Source organism: Nicotiana sylvestris, chromosome 2, assembly GCF_000393655.2.
Source record: "Nicotiana sylvestris chromosome 2, ASM39365v2, whole genome shotgun sequence".
In the NCBI taxonomy this organism is placed as follows: domain Eukaryota; kingdom Viridiplantae; phylum Streptophyta; class Magnoliopsida; order Solanales; family Solanaceae; genus Nicotiana; species Nicotiana sylvestris.
The window spans coordinates 21,478,894-21,495,178 of record NC_091058.1 but is presented as its reverse complement, the minus strand read 5'-3'; positions in this window follow the sequence as shown (position 1 = coordinate 21,495,178).

Below are 16,285 nucleotides of genomic sequence, written 5' to 3'. Positions count from 1 at the left end.
ACCAGAATTACCATACGGAGCTATTCCTAGAATCGGAATCCCAATCGGACATCGATAGCATTGAAACGCACTTCAACCCAAATTTATGGAATTCTTCCAAAATGCCAACTTCCACAATAGGCGCCGAAACGCCCCCGGGTCATCCAAAACCCGATCCGAAAATATGCCCAAGTCTAAAATCATCATACGAACCTGTTAGAATCTTTAAATCCCGATTCCGAGGTCGTTTACTTATAAATCAACCCTTACTTAATTCTTTCAACTTTAAGCTTCCAAAATGGGAATTTTCTTTCCAAATCCACTCTGAACTTCCCGAAATTCAATTCCGACCACGCGTATGAGTCATAATACCTGAAGTGAAGCTGCTCATAACCTCAAACTACCAAACGACACGCTAGATCTCAAAACAACCGGTCGGGTCGTTACACTTAGCACCATAAGACTTGATGATTTAGAATGTGATTTCACGACATATTAGATGTCCCTTAATCAACAGAGATATAAAATAGGGAGGAGGTATTGCTATCGAAGGAGATCAATGATCAACCTACAAAAAAAAAGACAACAAATTTTGCGAAAATAAATCAAGAAGGTCAGGATTCAAAAATAGAAGAAAAAGAATCAGAGGAAAAGTTAAAATAGATGAATTAATTGCAAGTGGTGCACCACTGAAAGAGGATGGTGTTTTACAAGAAAAATTACTGGATAGTCAAGATGAGCCTAGTAATAAAGAAGTATAATGATACACCAAGAGAAAGTTTCTGGTCATCTACTCAAGATTGAGGCGGAACTAGCTTGGGATCCAGAACCACAATAACTCATGATTACAGATATCGAAAATGGAATAAATTTTGTGCCATTATTCGAGATTGCATGTTTCAAGGAGTATGATGAAATATTTATTGATGGCATTACTCTAAAACCTATAGGACGACTAATTGGAATTGAATGGGTGTACAAGGTCAACCACAAGGCAAATGGAGAAGTAGATGATTTCATAGTAAAAGAAAAATATGTTATTGATATTTTGAAAAGATGTATCATAGGTAAAGCCAAATCAATTATGATCAATTTTGTTGATACAATATATTTTAGAAAATTAATGAGAGCCTAAAGTATTTGATTTCTACAAGGTTTGATGTTACTCGTGGCATGCTCAAGTTTGAAGATCTTGGTTTAAGGAAGACTGTTGGAAACTAAACCAAGATTAATTAGTATTCCTAAGCTCTCTAGATTTGGTATTTGTTACTCTATTTAATTCTATCTAATTAGGATTCACATTCGAATCCATGTAGGAGTAAATTTTCTAAATTCTAGTCAAGTTTGATTTGTAGTATTATAAATGAAGAAATAATCCAAATAGTCGCTCACCAATTATTTAAACTAAAAATCGCCAGTAGAGGTATAATGCATGCATATTTTGTATATTATATGTGTATAATAAATGTATAATCTATGTATATGGCTAGGAAAAAAGTAAACAGAGAATATGAATGGCTATTTGTATAAAAAGGGGTGTAGCTATATGGTTTCTAAGGTGGAGAGGTAACTTCGATGTAGAGATATTCAAGAATTTATAAGTGAATAAAAAATTCCCGTTCTCTATCTAGTTTGTTAAATTTTTTCTATATAGCCTTTATTGAATTTTTTACTTGTGGCTAAATTATTTATCGGGGTATTTCAATCCTTCATTAGCTAAAGATAATATACAAAAAAAAATATCTGAAGACAATAAAAGAAAAACTAACAACTAATATATGGAGATAATGGAAAATCTCAGTTTTTGTGTCTACTTTTTGTAGGGGTAGAATGTTGGGGAAAAGACAAAAAATAACAAGGGTTAAAATTGGCATAAATTGCATCAATTTGTAGAAATTTAACTAAAATGTGCAATTTGATTAAATTTTCAAAAGATGGTAAAAAAATGACTAAATATTGCATGAGTTAGTGGCCTCCAATTTGTATCGAATGGCAAAGATTTTGCAGACAATTAAATTTGTATTTCTGGAGGTTATCAGAAACTTCCACAATAAAACTGTCACAATATGAATAATTTTGTGAAATTTAGAACCAAAAAGAATTATTTTGTAGGGGTTGACGCAAACACCACAAAACAAAGGTATAGTGGGAGTTTCTTATAGCTCCCATAAATTAACCGCCACAATTTAACAATTTTTTTGTAGTGTCAGTTCCAAAATCCTTCACCCTGGTTATTCCTATCCTTTCTAACCAGGCACATTAACTCCATACCTATCTATACCAAAATAAAATGTAAATAAACACTGACTATTCGTGAATATAGTAAGATTTCCACATTGCATAAAGCAGAGCCTCTAATGCCAGAACATATGGACCATTTCAACTTGGTAGTAAACACTGTACTATTTCTGCTTGGTAGTAAAATGTACGTGGTTCTGCATAAACATTGTACATTTCATACCTATAGTAAGATTTCGACATAATATAAGCAGAGTCTTTAATTTGATGCCAACCACTTCAGCTTGGTAGTAATTGGTGCTCCACAAACATTGTACTCTTCGTACTTATAGTAAGGATTTGCTAATGACATGAGCAGCTAGCATTCCAGCTTAATTGGTATTATAATCGAGTAACATCGTGGTTTATGTTTTAATTATGATTTTGATGATGCATGTAAGTGTAACCCGGCAGATAGTTGCAGAAGATGATAACGAAGACGATTAAAAGTAAATACTGTTACATTAAATATATATATGATGCTCTTTCTTTTTTAGCCAGTATATATTAATGTCGTTCTATATTTGGAGACTGTTTTAACTTTAAAAGATTTTAATTCTTCCCTCAATGACATGCTCATGCCTCATATATAGTAATAGAAATGCCATGGCATATATTAGACCAGAACACAAGTTCTAAGAATATGTCTCAGAAGTATTTCATTTTTAAACTCGATATTCATTTAAAATACTGCTATACAAAATGAAGCTGAGTAGCGTATAATTTGAAAGTGGATGGTTGTTAAGCATATTTGAGAAAGAAATGATTTTACCAGAATATCTGAATGTTGTCGAAGGAAATTTAAGGTAAACAGTGTAACTGTTTCGTCTGTTTGAGCTAATTAATTGCCAGACAAAGGAAGCAGTCACCCAGAAAGACACAGTTGGTACAAATCCATTAATCAACACTATACGCAGACTTAAATAACAGAAGAACAATTAATAGCTAGCTGGTCTATTTCTGATACTAATAAAGTACATTCCACTTCATATAGTACAACTAGTTTTGTTTTGGTTCTTGATCTCTTCCTCCTCTAGAGTTCGAATTTTTGTGGTCATGAGGAGGCACAAAATATTTAACATGGTGAAAGGAAAGTGGTTCAGACCACTATGCTTGAGTTATTAATTTAATAATCAATTAATATAAGTTTTAATTAATTATTAAATAACATAATTAGTCAATACCTTCGTAACCGAATATTATTTGTGACGATTCGGGCCGCTACCAAAATAACATTTGTCGGCGACTATAGTTGCCGCAAATAACAAGGAAAAGAAAAGAAATTCAAAAAATGCACTTTACCTTTAGTGGCGACTTTTAAACTTTTAGTGGGGACTTGAGTCGCCAGTAAAAATGTTAACTTGGTATACCGGAGGCAAAATGGTTAAAAGCAAACAGTTAACTACCCACATTATCCACATGTTGGATAATAAACTTTTTAAAAATGGGTCAAATATAGATAAGAACCATATTATCCATTTTAGAAAATAATTAACCAATAGGTAACCAATGGATAACCAATGAGTTTATCTTTTACATTTGTGAAGCCTCAAAATTGGAAGTTCCTCAAGTTTGGGAGACTAAGAGTTCTCCCAAAAGTGACCATATTCAAAAAGTCATGGATAATATGGTTACCATACTATTTGTTGCTATCTCCGATCTAGTTTTCTAATTATTGTTTTGTTATTGCTTGCTACCAGGGCTTCTCTCACCTTCTTTAGCCGAGGGTCTATCAGAAACAGTCTCTCTACCCTTCCAGGGTAGGGGTAAGACTGCGTACATCCTACCCTCCTCAGACCCCATTGTGGGACCACACTGGATTGTTGTTGTTGTATATTATTCACCGGCTAACCCGCTTTTTATCCGTATTAAATATGGATCGGATCGGATAATTTATCCATTTTTATTACCCGTTTTCGATCCGAACCATATCCACGCGCCCCTCCCCGCCCGTTTGTCACTCCTAGTCGCTACTATGTTAGGGGATCTAGTAGTACAATGGCAGCGACAACTTTAATTTTGGTGGCGACTAAACCGCTGGTAACTCATATTTTTAAGTAAATCTTACTACTAATTGCTCAAATAAATAACGCTAATCAATTAAAAATACAATGAGGGTACCAAATACATTTCTTAATAAAATTAGTAAAAAAATTTATCACCGTAATATAAATTAAGCAATTCAAAAGAACATTTCAATTTTCAAGGTATTTACACATGGGAAAAAAAAAAGAATCGTCAAAATATTTTTAAACTCTTGCTTGTCAAAAATCCCCATAAAAGGATTCTAAAATCCTAAAAAAGAGAGCAAAACTTAACTCGATAACTTGATTTCAAGGAGGAAAAGAATTAAGAAAATATAATATTTTTTTATTTATAATTTTCACACATGATGCATTAATTTGAACTGCAACTATAATTTTACCATCTATCATTAAATCTTAAAATTAAGAAGAGTGTAGATATTCGGTGCGGAAAATTTTTTATCTTATATATTTACCTGTTAGGCGAATAGATTAAATAAAAGTTAATTAATCCTCACCGTGAAGTTATGACACTGACATGAGTTGTTAGTTCGATTACATAATATAATATTTTGTTGTTTTAAAGTGAATTAATAAAAATGAAGCTCTCTTCTATCTTTAAATAAAATAATTAGTCAATACTTTGTAATGATATTATTTGTGATGATTCGGGGTAGTCGCTACCAAAATGAACATTTGGCGGCGACTATAGTTGCAGCAAATAGCATATTTTACTTTAGCTTTGGCGGCGACTAAAACTCTTAGTTCTAATGGGGAAAGCAAACCATAAAACTTGCTCCACAATTCGTAATGGTCTTGATTTTTTTGTGAAATATCTGGGCAAAATATCAACTATAATAAATTAAGAATTGTTTTTTCCAAAAATTGTACCAAAACATGTGTTACTAACATCTCCTCCTGCCTGGGCATCAAAAGTAATAATCCTTTGGCAGATACCTAGGTTTTTCACTAATTAATGGAAAGTCTAATTATAAGGACTACCAACACATTATTGATAACATGCCTTCAAAACTCTCAAACTGCATGAACTTAGCTAGGAGAGCCACACTTATATCATCGATCCTATCAAGTAACCGGCCTACTACATGCAATATAGTCTCCTACCTTCAAAAACTCAAAAAATAATTGATAAAATACAAAGAAGTTTCCTTTAGGGTACTAATGAGACTAAAAAGAAATTACATCTTATTAGTTGGGATGTTGTCAAAAATATTTAAAAAAAGAATGGTGGATTGGGCATAAAGAAAGTTAGATCAAAAAACTTAGGACTACTGGGTCGCCTAGCCTAGCGATTAGCTAATAATCCGTTGAACCTATGGGAAAACATTTTCATCAAAAAATACATTAATCATTCCAAATATAACACTTCCTTTATTTGGAAGAGTATTCTCAAAGGAGGGTCAATCTACCAACAAGGTGTAGCATGGTCTATCCACCAAAAATCACCCCTAAATATTTGGAAAACAAAGTGGATTCCTAACGATAATAGTTTTAGAAGTTATGTGACGGGACCTCTCAACAAATATGAGCTAGCTCTCACAATTAGAAATATTAGAGCAAACAATATGTGGAACCCAGGAAAAATCTCCTTAAATATCCCAACTGAAATACAAGAAAGGATTACATCCATTATCTTCTCTCTAGAAGGTAATAAGGATACTTTAATATGGGATATTAGCAATAAAGGTACATTCACAACAAATTTGTGCTACGATGTCACGATCCAAAATCACATGTATCGTGATGGCGCCTATCACGATATTAGGAAAGCCGACAACTCACAAATAACATGCATCTTTAATTTGAAGCATACTGAAATAGGCTTAAGTAAATGAAATCTCATAATAACTGAAAGAAAACATCGTAACTCAATATAGAATTTACCAAAATTCGGTCACTGAGTACATGAGCATCTATACAATAACATGGTCTGACGGTGAAAACACTGTCTAGGAAGGAAGAACAATATAAATGAAACAAAGAGGAAAAAGAGGAGAGTCAAGGTCTGCATGCGCCAAGGCAGCTACCTCGATAGTCTCCAAACTGAACAAGCTCCAACGCTAACTACCTCCATGCCCGGAAGTATCTAGATTTGCACGCGAAATGCGAAGTGTAGTATGAGTACAACCGACCCAATGTACTCAATAAGTATCGTAAATAAATATGGCAAGGTAAAAGAAGCATAAATTATTAATGATACTGGCTATCACCTGTGTAGTTCCGTCTTTTAAACCGGTACAGAACAATACTAAAAATTAACTCATAAAGTTTTGTAAGAAAACATTCGTATGTGCATGTGTATAGTTTCTCAAATACTCTGCTCAGACAATATCATGGCATGTAGAGGTGATAAGCAGTTAAATAAGAATACTGATCAAGGAAATGCAAAATCCACAGATCACTAGCCGAATTCTCTCAACTTTCCATATTCGTTCCAAATCACTAATCAGTATTCTTAATAACCGTGTGTACACCATCAAGAGAGAAACATGAAAGGATGACCCTAGGGGATGAATCCTTATCCACACACTGCACGGACAACTCACGTGCTAATAATAGAACCCGCACGGACAACTCACCTAATGCATGGATAACTCACGTACCAATAACATCAATATATGGATTCGCACGAATAACTCACGTGCTGAACGAACACCTCACGTGCTAATAACACAATCTGCCCGGTATGGTCACAAGCCTCCAATCCAAACATATCATACAGGAGCAATAAAATAAGTATACATATATGTGATGAATGAATAACAATTCGTATGCTCCTGGACTGGTATAAATGACATGCTAATGTGTAGGCATGTGCAAAGTGTGTTATCATAGCTCAAATCGGGGATTTCATCATTGAAAAGCATTTATTAAGTTCGTTCAGGGATTAAACCTCTATATAGCCTCAACATGGCTCAAATAGATCACACAAACTGTTACAAATATGAAAAATATCATAGTTTAAAGTTTAACAGTCAATTCTAGGCTTATAAGAACCCAAGCACAACCCGAACATGAATAAATAATCTTGGTGCCCGCACATGGGTTCATCCTAACGTATGTGATCACCCGATAACACGCAGCTATCACAACAATTCATGCAACTAGTTCCTCAACCGAGTTTAAATAAGATACTTACCTCAAGCAAATCAAATCACTCCGCTAGCAAGACCTTCCACGTGTATCGACCTCCAGAAGGATCGAATCTAGCCAAAAATAACGTAATACTATCAATAAAAGCTGTAGGAATTGATTCCAATTAATAAAGCAACGATCTTTAATTAAGGTCAAAAAGTCAACTCAAAAAACCAACCCTGGGCCCTCTCATAATCTAAAAAAAGTTACAAAATTCGAACACTCAATAAACCACGACTCTAACCATACAAAATTTACCAAATTTCGATATCCAATCGTCACTCAAATCCCAAAATCTTACTCTCCAATACATCCGTCAAAAATTCCCCAAATTCCAATTTAGATTCATGATAAATAGGTGAAATAATCAATTGGTAATCAAAATACATGGATAAAAGTGATAAATATTCACTTACCTTTCAATCTTGGTGAAGACCTCTCAAAACAATCTCCTAAGTTCGCACCCTAAAACTCTCAAAATGAGAAGAATACTCAAACCCTCGATTTTTAAATCGCTGCCCAGCCCTTTTCGCTCTTGTGGACTCACCTGCCGCACATGCGGCTCTGCTTCTGCAGAGAAGAGACCGCTTCGGCGGAAATCACTTAAGCACCAACCAGTCGCACATAGGACTGGGCATATATCGGGTAAAACCGATAACCCGAACCGTTAATTATTTATTGGGTTATCGGTATCGGGTTATTGGGTTAACGGTTCGATAATGGTTTAGAATTTTTTCACTATTGGGTTATCGGTTCAGGCCTCGGTTTTCCAATTTTATTAATGGGTTAACCAATAACCCAATAAGAATTAATAAAATTATGACTTTACCCTTAAATATATACAAATGCGAGGGCTTCAATTCATTCTCTTCTATTCTTTCTCAACCGCACTCTTCAGTTGCTTCATCTTCATTCTTCATAGACCTTACTAGTTACTCCTAGCGTAAGTCTTTAGTATATTATATGTGAATTCTTCTCTTTTATGCTTAACTCCAGTGAATTGTCTTCTCTTTTTTGCTTAAATCTAGATTGAGTTATCTTATCGGGTAAACAAATAACCGAACCGATAATGATCGATAACCGATTAACCGATACCCGATAACTGATTAACCGATACTCGATAACCGATATCTGTGAGCACGTGATTTTTGCTTCACGAAAACTACTCCAAAAGAAATCAAAAATAAAACAAATTTCATCTGTGTACAATTTTGAGAATTTGCGTGACATTTTGGTAATTTTGTCCGTAAATGTTTACCCTTGTTATAGTTAATTGAAAAATACAAAAAAATACATGTTGCATGCATATTTAGGATTTAATTATGCATTAATTAATTAAACCATCATTTTGCTCTAAAAGGAAAATCACAAAAAATATACCTTTTTATTCTATTCGTTGTCATTGTGTGATTTTATTTTAAGGTTTTAATTTGTGTGTTAATTGTTGTAAGTGTTAATTAATATTTGTGTAGTTTTATTTTTGATTTTACAATTTAATTAGGAATTGTGTTTAAATTAGAGAATTAAAAGAAGAAAAAGAGAAGTTGAAAAAATGAAAACTCGGATTGGGCCAAAAAAATTCAAATAGAAATCAGGCCCAAAATCGATACATAGACCCAGTCCAAACGCCCTTGTGCCCGGTCCATTCCCACGGTCACTGAAACGACGTAGTTTCAGCGGCAATCAATCCCAGCCATTGACCCTACATGATCCAACGGCTCAAAATTTGTCTCTTTTACCCATTCCCTGGCCCGACCCGTTACCCGGTTCGAACCAACCCCCAATTAAAACCAAACGACACTGTTCCCTTTAAGTGTATTGATCCGGGCCCTAGATCTCATCAAATCGAATGGCCCAGGATCAATTCCCTTCCCCGTATAAAAGCTGCAATCTCTCACCCCATGCCCCCCAAACCAAACCCCCCCCTCTCTCACTCTTTCGTCTCTCTCAACTCAGAGACCAATCCCCTTGAAAACCCTAGCCGCCACCCCGCCCATTCGCCTGAAATCCGACGGCAACGGCGCCACTGGCCATGAAAAATTACACCCCTGAACCACCATGATCCCCTCTCTCCAAATCCACACTCAGCTTACCTCGAATCTTCCCCGAACGTCTCGAATCTTCATTTGAAGGTTCGAGCAAAAACCTGATCTACACCAACCGACCCCAGATTCACACCAGTCACTCCCCTGGCCTCACTCGTAACCAAACCAAGCTTGGTTTGGTTCGAATCTAGGTAGAGACCTTCGAGCCCCAAATCGGACCGTGTGAAAAAACCATGGGGGTCTATCCAGTTTAAAGGAAGAATTGGGGTCTAATGGACCTTAATTGAGGTGTTCTCAGTTAAGGACACTTCAATTAAAGTTCGTTCGACCTCAAAGAGGTTGAGTCCAGTTCAAGTATAGGTCATTTTTGTTCTTAAGCTTCTGAGGTAATTTTTCCTTTCCTATTTGTTCCGTTGGTATTTGTTTATATCTGTTTTTTTGTTTGTTTAAGGTGGTTTTAGTAATCTTTCAAGTTTTGTCAATTGATCCCTGTGTCTATCAATATGAAATCACCTCTGTACTTGTTCGAGTTTAATTATTTGCCATCGACTGTATGTGTTGTAATTCGCGTAGTCGATTCGATATATGTCGTCGATTAGTTTTACAGTCTTGAATGGTAATAATTTGACCCATCCTGTTTAATTCTGATTAAGCCATTTGTCTGAATTCAGATGCGAACTGGTTATAGGTTGTTGTTTGTTGGATAGTTAGGGTCCAATTGTTAGTTGGCTAAGTTTGAATTGGTTATAGCTGAAGGGATTAATACAGATTGAAACAGGGGGTAGAGCAGCAATTTCAGGGACTTTTAAGAAGGTATTATGGATTTAAAGGAGTCTGAAAATAGTTTAATTTGAATGGCTATCAATAGGGTATTAAAATACCATTAAACTGATACATTGTTTAAGAATAGTGGGGAACAAGACTTAATGGCATGGGAAGGTTGATTAAAATAAGTTAAAATACCCATAATTTTGATTAAAAAGAGAAAAGCATGTGGTATGGGGGGCTGTCAGGAATATCATGGGTATTTTCTGATTAGTTTTAGTATGTTTAAGGGGTATGGGCAGAATTAAGGAAAAGGGATCAAGGCAGCCTGGTGCTGGCCTATTTTGCCTATAAATAGGCTCATTTAGAACAAAAGAAGGGGCTAGTTTTCTTTGGATCATGAGAAGCCAGAGAAAAAGAAGAGTGTGGAAGCTGGAGATTTAACCTAAAACTCTAGAGAAATAGAGGGAGTAGGCTAAAAATTTTACACTAAAGTTCAGTGGGTTTGAGATTTAAAGAAGAAAAATCTGCTTCCCTTTTACTGTTGAAATCAGTATTTACCTCTGTTACTCTTTCATTGAGAGCTGTGGGAATCTTCTGAAAAGTCTGCTGGTCTATCTCTTGTTGCAAACTCAAGTTTTGTGGGGTGTTTATATTGCTGTTGGTATTTGGGTTGCATTCTTGGATTTTCTGGTGCATTTGGTGCTGTTGTTTGGTGTTTCTGAAGTTACTGCTGGGTTTTAATCTGTTGCTGGGCTATTTTAGCTACTTTTGTTGCTGTTTTGTTGTTTGCTACTGCCACTGATCCTCACCTTCCTCTGTTCTTGTTTCCAATACCAGGTACACGACTTTAACATGGTTGTTGTAAGCTGAAAGTGTGAAACATGAATTCATGTGAAAAGTTGAAGTTGAAATGAAAACCAGAAAAGCAATCTGTTTGTTTGAAACTTGTTGTTACTGTTTTATTAAGTTCCTTAAAGCATTATTGATTCTGTAATTTGTAAAAAGTAGTTTTGTCATTTTAGTTGTTTGTAACGGGCCGCAGAAAACTGCTATGCGTTAGATCATGTTATTGGAATAACGTAGTTTAGCTCGTATTCAATCAGAACTTGACCATGTAATGGATGTTGGATATAACTTCCGATAATTTGTAAAGTAGCACTTGTGGTTTGATCCCTGAAATAGCTAGTAGGTTGTTAACTAATCTTGGATTATAGCATGATTGTTTGAGTTCTTGGTCAACTAGATCTTAACATTAATCTTACCATCAATGGTTACTTAAAAAAAAGGTACTGCAACGTTTTAAGGAAAAAGAAGCATAGTTGTAAGTCTAAGGTTGTTAGTTAAAGTAACAAGTAAGGATAGTCAGGCGTGATTTGGTGAGTTAGCGATTTCTTTTGGCTCGAATCATGCCAGGATTCCTGTATGTTTTTTACTTTGTAACGATATTTCGGAACTAATCAAATATGCAAAAATTATTAAAAGGCCCGGACTTTTCAAGCATGTAAACTAATTAGGACTTTGTCTTCTTTCATGTTTAGAGACAAATTTCATAGAAAACCATAGTCACTTTTAGGATTGCCCTTTTAATAATTAGAACGAGATGAGCCTCGCCGAGTAAAACGCAAAGATTGCAGGGCCCTCACAAATGTATATATATTAATTACTTAGATTCCGGGACGGGACGTTTAGCAAATTTCACGGCCCTACCCAAAATAATGATATGCTAGTGGCTTTAGGCGCGTATTTAATAATGTTATCTTCTTAAACTCGGGTGCACATTTATGTGACCCAAATCCAAATCTCAACGGCGTCGAAATGTGTCGCTAATCACGTGTGCATTGATTGTGACGTGGTTCGAGATGCATGTCCATGACGTTGCAAAGTCCTTTAAAAAAAATGAATGAGACGAGCCTCGACAAACAAGAATACACAAATTGCGGGGCTCTCAACGGATAATTATTTCGAATGCTTAGATTTCGAGACAGGCCGCATAGCAAACTTTACGGTTTTTCTCAAAATAACAATGCGTTAGTCTTTAGGCGCGTATTTAATAATGTTATTTTCCTAAACTCGGGTTCATATTTATGTGACCCAAATCCAAATCTCAATGAAGTTGGAACGTATCAAAAATTGCGGGTACATTTATGTGGCGCAATTCGAGATGCATTCTCACGACGTTGCAATTCTTTGAATAAATAATAACCAAAGCGGTAAACAGTTAAAATTGGCACGTAGGTTCATAATTGTATAAAATCAGATAATCAAGCCGAATATGATAGTTGAGCGACCGTGCTAGAACCACGGAACTCGGGAATGCCTAACACCTTCTCCCGGGTTAACAAAATTCCTTATCCGAATTTCTGGTGCGCAGACTGTTAAACAGAGTCAATATTTTCCTCGATTCGGGATTCAACCGGTGACTTGGGACACCATAAATCTCCCAAATGGCAACTCTAAAATAAATAAATAAATCCCATTTCGATTGTTCTTTAATTGGAAAAACTCCCTTCTACGCCCCTTCTTGCGGGGGTGCGGGTGAAAAAGGAGGTGTGACAGCTCTGGCGACTCTGCTGGGGAAGTAAACCCAGAATCTCTGGTTCAGGGTTCAGAATTCGAGCTTAAATGAATTGTTATATTTGGCTTTGTTTATTATCTGATTTTTACATGTTTGGGCCTAAGGTGCTAAATGTTGCTCTTACCGCTTTGATATTATCTGAACTGTATATAAACTATGCCGAAACCTTTCTCTTCTCACCTCCGGGGAGGAGCTTGCTGGTCGGGACTCCCTATTCTTTTAGTGTCAATACCTGAAATAAGAAAGAGGTCGGACAAGTTACAAAGCCGGACGATCCCGCGGGTCCCCGGTACGTAGCCCCCTCCTCGACTCGAGTTGTCCGCTCGGGTGCACAGTCTAGAACAAATACCCAGGTTATGAACCTAGAATAACTCAGCTTCATATCGGATCCCTAGTAGGAACGTTGGTTTGCATCACGTGCATTTGACTTTGGAGGCTCAACACATGGGTTGGGTCTATCTAGGACGGTGTACCAAAATGACAAAAAACCATCCTGATGCATCTTACTTGCTTCTACTTGTGCATTTATTTGCTTCGGACTTGCATGCTGACCGACTTTTGAATATTTTGAGGAAAGAGAGACAGAAGTACGAGGGTTAAAAGAGTTAAATCACCTGCTTTGAAAAACTAGTAGTGTCGAAACTCTGCCGAATTTTTGAGAAAATGGAAAAAAAAAAGGTTTTAGTTAGTTTTATTTGCCAATGAAAAAGAGTCTTGTTTTCAAAAGAAGTTTGTTTTATCGGCCCGAACTACGCCGGCTTGATTCTCACATGATGTGAGATACGTAGGCAGCCCTCATCGGGTCCAACCTCCCCTTTTGCAAAAAAATAGCCAAAAAATGTCAAACAAATTTTTTTGGGTGATGCTGTTTTTGTCAGAAATAGCCGAATGTTCCCAAAAAGGACACCGGAAGGCTGAATTTGCATAAACGGCCACCTTTGGTCATGTTTTTAGGATTTTAGTCGATTAGCTAACGCAGCCTTAAAATCTTCGTCCCTGAAGTGCTGAAAGGCCGCATTGGCAAAACCCGGTCTTTTATTTTAATTTGAAAAATAATAAGAAAAAAAGTCAGTGGTCAAGAATACCATTTAGATTTTTGGTCAAAATAAGCCGAGCCAGCTTCGGCGGTGTCTTAAACCGTTCTTGCCGAGATAGCCTTAGAGTATCTTTCAGTTGTCAAAAGGCTATTTTCGTAAAAGAACGGACAAGTTTGTGAAGTTTCATAAAATAATCTTCCCGGCCTCAAAATTCATGTGAAATTAGGAAGGGGCCACGTTTGCAAAAACAGTCGTTTGGTCAAAATCGGCATATAGGGGAAGGAATCTGCCACTTTATTTTGCTTGAGTTTGTATTTCTTTTGATTAGAGTATGTGGGCCGTTTGACTTTAGAGTCTGGTTGTTCGTCTTTAAGTGATTCCAAAAATGTTTTATTGTTGTTTACCTTTTATGTGCCAGAACTACGTCCGGTCTGATTCATGCGGGGACATGATACGTAGGCAATCCACATAAGATTCGACCACCACTAAAAAGAAAAAAAGAAAAGGCAAAGTGAATAAAAGAAAGGGGGGGGGGGCAAAGTGAATAAAGAAAGGACATAAGCCGGAATGACGCATACAGTCAAAGCAAAAATATGTTAGATGGTGAAACTGCCTAGGAACATTGCATTCCCCGATGTGAAATTACACTATGTGTTAAACTCTAACGCTAACAAGTTTGTTGTTAATATCAGAGAAAGAAGTGTCGAAACAGTTAACTCGTTAGAACGTTCTGGCAAAGTACCATTACCACACAAGATCTAAAGGGCCCATTCTGAAAAGTATGTCTGGTTCGGACAAAAGTGTTGAGGAGGAAAAGTCAGAGATGCATGTAATGAAAGAAGAGGTAGACAGGTTGAGACAAGAGATAGTGGGTATGCACCTAGCCTGGGCTAGGGGACAAACGTCACCAACCCTTCCCCCTACTCCTACCCTCTTGCCGGCTCGGACTCCGGAACACCCTCCCACTGGTCCATCAACGAACTTCCCCATTGCCCAATACTATCAAGGGGAAACTTCCTATGATCCCCAAGCTCCACCACCCAAACAAAACCCTCCTCCGCCAACTGTCCCTGTCTTCGGGGCACCCCCACCCGCCACACTGCAAAGGTCCTCTAGCAAGCCATTGTTTCAGGCTCACGATAACCAGTATTATCCCCCCGAACCAACCTTTAAAGCACCTGAGCCATACACTTACACCCCTCACCTCCAACTCCCGGCAGAAACTGAGAAGCCGGCTAAAAATCCGGAGCAGGATGAAGTGCTTCGTAAAATGAAAAGCCTGGAGCAATCTTTCAGGAGTATGCATGGATTGGGCAGCCAAGTTAGTGTGGCCTACAAAGATATGTGTCCTTTCCCCGATGTTCAATTGCTGGCAGGTTTTAAGATGCACAAATTTGATCTATACAAGGGACATGGTTATTCCATGGCACATCTACGAGGTTTCTGTAGTAAGATGAGAGGAGCAGGTGGAAAGGACGAGCTCCTGATAGCTTATTTCGGTCAAAGTTTAAGCGGGTCCGCACTCTAATGGTACACGAGGCAGGATCCTAGCAGGTGGTATACCTGGGACGATCTAGCACAAGCATTTGCAGGTCACTTCCAGTATAACCTTGAGATCGTCCCGGACCGTCTCACACTATTAAAACTTGAGAAAAAGCCTGGAGAGAATTTCGGGGAATTCAGATTCCGTTGGAGGGAACAAGCAGCAAGAGTCGATCCGCCAATGAGGAAAGGTGAAATGGTGGACTACTTCTTACAAACTTTGGAGCCAACTTACTTTGGTCACTTGGTGACGTCAGTTGGTAAATCTTTTAATGAAGTAGTAAAAATGGGCGGCATGGTTGAAGAGGGACTTAGGTCCAACAAGATAATGAGTTATTCGGCGATCAAGGCCACAACTCAGGCTATCCAAAGCGGCACGAAGGGTGCGCTCGGGAAAAAGAAGAGAGAGGAGGTCGCAACAGTCGAAGCAGGTACTTGGTCCAGATCAAGAGGTCCTTCCCCTCGATACCAACCCAGACCCCATTACCCAAATTATCCAGACACTCCATACAACCCTCCACAACCCTATTATCCACCACAAGAGCCACATTTCTCCGTCCATCACGCCCAAACCTACACCCAGCCTCCGGCTCGCCCGCAATGGCGTGCGCCAGCTCCCCAACATACATATCCACCTCCCCAACACATATATCCACCTCCACAAAACACATATCCACCACCGAGGGCCTACAGGAATCCTTCAGGGCCAAGCTTCCGCGGAAATCAGGCTTTCAGGAACGAGAGGGTGCAGAGGTCGAGAACATTCACTCCGCTGGGAGAAACCTATACTGCTCTGTTCCATAAGTTGAGACAGTTAGGCTTATTAAGTCCTCTTGAACCCAAATTGCCAAATCCCCTTCCCAGAAATCTGGACCACTCAGT